Here is a 5000-nt window from a genome sequence, read left to right as displayed (position 1 = left end):
CTCAATAAAATGACCAATCAAAAGGCGAGATAAAATAAAACGTAGACTTAGTAAAAGCAAAAGTATATAAAAAGAAAGAGAACGTCTTGTAAGGTAAACTTAAACAGATACACAAGCGAACCATAAACAGACAAAAACACGACAGAAACATAAGAAAATGTGTGTGTGTGTATGTATATATATCTACATATGTATCTATCTATCTATCTATCTATATATATATATTATATATATATATGTATATGTATATATATATATATATATTTATATATATATATACATATACATACATATATATATATATATATATATATATATATATATATATATATATATATGTGTGTGTGTGTGTGTGTGTGTGTGTGTGTGTGTGTGTGTGTGTGTGTGTGTGTGTGTTATATATATATATATATATATATATATATATATATATATATATATAATATATATATATATATATACATATATTATATATATATATATACATATATATATGTATATATATATATATATATAATATAATATATATATATATATATTATATAGTACATTTTAGCAGCTGCTTTTATATTTTCAATGAGTTAAATAACTATTTTAGTGTTCGGTGTTCGTGGCACAAGGAGCTCTCCGTCCAGTCCAAGAGGCTTTGCATCTTGCTAAACTACACAGCATGATTCTATTCCACTCGTGGTGTGGCGAACCACGGTAAAGTACTGCACCCTGACAGAGGTGCCAATCTACAGTGATTCTGATTTTGTAGTAGAATCTTAACTTTTTCAATATCTGAAGTCAGTGCTAATAATCTGGATATTATGACTAACCAATCAAACTTCGTGTCAACCCATATCATACATATATTGATACCATCTTGATATTTTTTGCTTCGTTTTTCGAGAAAAAATACTAGCTAATTTGTACTAATCTGTACTAGAATATGCAACCTTGTACTAATCTGTACTAGAATATGCAACCAAAAGAAATATAAGTATTTAGATTTAAAAAAAGTTACAAACATCTGAAGTAAATCTTGCAGCTCAAAAATAAATTCCGCTGTCAAAGTTAGACATCAGGAAAAGCAAAGAGCAGTATTTCACGGAATATTATTACACAGCAAGAAACGGGAAGAAACTGCTAATGTAAATGATTATTCACAGAATAATTTAAAAATGTAGGTCTCATAAATATTTTACTATTCATCAAAACCATATACTATCTGACAGGTACTAGTAATCACCATGTACTTAGGAGTAATTATTGGAATGAAACCAGTCACTTTATTTCTACAGCCGTCCTCCGTAACTGTAACTAGAAAAAATGTTTCTTTGATAAGCAATGTTGTTATAGATGTATTCACAAAATATGTTCACAAATTTTAATCTGTTCTTCTGTATGACAATATCAGAAATAGGGGACATATAAATCATTTTCATTTTACAACATTAGTTCTTGCAAATGGTAAAATATGGTTAAATGTGTTACAATCCCGTCAGGGTCAAAGGCAATATCGGAGAGCGACACGGTCATGGATATGAACCAATCAGCTTCATGTGAAGGAGGGCGTGGCTTCAAGGCGAATTTAGCATACAGTGAGTATGTGATCTTGATAGTTGGGAGCCTTTATCAAGAGTGACGATTGCAGTTCAGTGTACTTTTTTGTGTATTTCACCCTACATCTTATGAGGATTTCTGAAATAGGTTGCTGGTTTGATATCATATATCAAAAACATTTTATAATTCTTATTTAAGACCCAAATCAAAACAAATACGTCAGAAATTCCTTCCATCTAAAATTCAGATCTCACATCGCTCGTAAAGAAAATGTCCGACAGAAAATGTGGGACAACTAGAAGAATTTCTGACACAAAAGGAATTGGCAAAGGATCTGTTTGAGTAATCAACTAGTATGGCGTTTGAACAGCTCAGTCATATCTCGGCGAGGATCTTTTCTTTCTTTAATAGATTACAGTGATATTGAAATTTTCCATTGTTATCTGGGAACAGTCCGTTGTTGTTCATTACTTTGAATATCCGTTTTTGTATTATATGTGGTTCTCCCCATACCATCGTTTCTTCCGAATTCTATATCAAAGCCAGGCATGACTCAGTCACCTATTCACCATTCTTGTTGGTCACTGAATCAGCATTTTTTCACTATCAGTGTTTAACGTTAGTTTGAAGTATGCGTTATTTTTTCCACTCGCTCCATAAAGTACCGTTTTCAAAAAGTTATTAATAATATCTTACTGGATTAATACAATGTTTCGTCTCCTAATGTTAGAATGGTTAAAGAAATTTAATGATTTCATTCATAACAAGCTTATGAAAAAGATAAAAAAAATTACAAGAAAATTCAAACAAAGGTAACGTAAGAAGGTAAAAAGCAAATACAGTAAAATCATCACAGATATAGAATAAGTATTTGAGAGGTGGTATGAATCATCTGCTGATAGAGGACAAGTACCCGAAATTACAGATGGAGGGACCACCCATCCTTAAATGTTAAATTGAAACGGCCATAAGAATAGCAAGAATCGCCCAGGGAATAGCGAAATAAAAGGCGAAATGTTCTCAGCTGTAGGTATATTAGGGCTGGAGCTTATCATAAACTAGCAAACAAAATATATGACACAGGGATGATTCCAAAGAAAATTATAAGGTCAATCTCTATAGCTACCCAAAAAATATTGGAGTTATAAACTTTAAAACGATAAGTCCAATGGGCCAAATAACTATGAAAAAGCCTTTGATAAGGTGAAACACATTGTGTTATTAAAGTGCTTAATCAAATGGACGGTAAAGATTTGAGTCAGGAAGTCTCTCCCGTCTTAGTAGTGAGAGACTCATCACAGTGGAGAAAAGTAGGAGGGTACAAAGGGGCCTTCTATCACTTGATCATTTCGGATTATACGGAGAAATGGTTCTATGAAACATTAAAAAATCTAGATGGAACCAGGGTTGAGGAAAAAAAATATAAATATCCGATACGCTGTTGACACTGTTTCAATTTCAGATACAGAGGAAAAACTGCGGAGACTACCGGAGAATCTAAACCAAGAGAAAGGGAACACAAAAGTTTTAGTGGCATCTGAAAAACAACCGCTCAAGCAATATCAGCTTAATCAGCAAAAGAAATGAAGGGCTACACAATTCAACTATCCAGAAAGAATCGTCACATCAAATTGCATATATGACAGAGAAATTAAGAAAAAAAAGCTATTGCTAGAGGTATTTTTGATAAGATGAAGAATATATAAACATAATGGCATCAAAATATAAACAAGGAGACTCACTGCAAGAGGAGATGCAATAGAAAATAAAACTACGTCTATCAAAAACAGATGTCTATGTCAGAGATTCGACAGATAGATGGATAGAATATATAGTGAATAAAAGAGAGTAAATAGAGATGAGAGTGAATGAGGTGGAATGAATAATGAAAAGAGGAAAAATTGGAGGATGTAAGAATCCCTACGCCTCTACACATAAACGGCCGAAACCGACCACTATTTTTTTCTGTATTAAATTTTCCAACTAAAATTTGTAGATTGAGTTACCCCTGTAAGTTAGTTTTCTATGAACTCGCGCCGTGAAAGAAAACGTGCGATATACAGAAGAATGCGGAGAGAGTGGTAACTATGGGAGTGCTGCCATTTAGTGCGCTCCATGATGCATGTAGAAAACATATTTTTTTTCAGTTTCAAATGTCCAAATTTACTTTTCAAGCAAGGTTTTGATATCATTAGTCCATATATACGTTCACAGACCTCTCCAAGTTAACATGTTGGCTTTTATATTTAATTGGCTCGTTTGATTTAACGGATCGACGAGGCGTGTTTGTCCCCTATTTCATATTAATATGCTCGTTCGTATATTGACGTGGAATTTGGTATAGGAGATCCTACTTCCTTTATGTGTGTGATGGACAGATATTGAACAAGGAAATGGAAATACAAACAGTTGTTACACGATTAGATAAAGGGGGAAGCGAGGAGAAAGAAAAGGATAAAGAATATAAGAGATGTATAATGTGTGTGTGTGTTGGAATAATTAAAGATTATGATAGAATAAGAATGCTTATAATTTTATATCTACTGTGTATACCTCATAAGAATACCTCATGTTTAATTTATTTACCCCACAAAATGAACGTTTTCTTTTATAAGCGCCACCTACAACAACAGTACTGTTAAACAGAAGAAATGTTTCAAGTGTGGTGAACCAGGCCATTTTGCATCAAAATGCAGCAAAGAAGGTAAGTTCCAGAGAGTGAACAATCCTCAAAATACTAGAAAGTGGTGTAACTTTCATAAATCTAGAACTCACAGTAACAGTGAATGTAGAGTGAAGAATCCTAAGAAGTGTAGTAATTCAGTAAACTCAGCAAATGATACAAGTGAAGAACAAAATCAGGAGTATTCTTTTCATGTAACACACTCATCAAGGTTTCATACTGTTGAGGAGAGCAACAATGAGCTGTATGATTGTAGAAAACAGAATGTAGCTAACTTAGAAGAAGAAGGCTTCTTAATGATTGACAGTGGCTGCACTTCACATATTGAGAAAACTGAACCAAAGTTTGTGAGATTTCAAGAGTCTTTTGATCCACAAAACCATTACATAGAGCTGGCAGACGGCCAAAGACAACAAGGAACAGTGCAAGGAGTCGGTGATGTGAAAGACTTCATTCAGGATCGAGACGGCAACTCACGAAGTATTCTACTAAAAGATGCATTATACATACCAGGATTCAAACAAGATATCATGTCAGTTTGGAAAGCTATCAAGAGTGGACATACTGTTACTTTCTCACCCGAAGGCAGTACTCTAACTACCAAGGATGGCAGGATATTCGACATTGTGGAGAAAAACAAGTTGTTGTATCTACGTAGAGGTAAGCTACACACTGGTTCTCAGATGGATATGTTTAACAAAGTCCATGTAGGGGAAGCCAAGCACACCCTAGAGGAGTGGCATAAAATCCTAGGGCATTGCAATGTGGC

This window comes from Penaeus japonicus, unplaced genomic scaffold, assembly GCF_977035675.1.
Source record: "Penaeus japonicus unplaced genomic scaffold, GWHDUDI00000001_assembly GWHDUDI00000031, whole genome shotgun sequence".
Taxonomy (NCBI): domain Eukaryota; kingdom Metazoa; phylum Arthropoda; class Malacostraca; order Decapoda; family Penaeidae; genus Penaeus; species Penaeus japonicus.
This window is presented reverse-complemented; position numbering follows the sequence as displayed.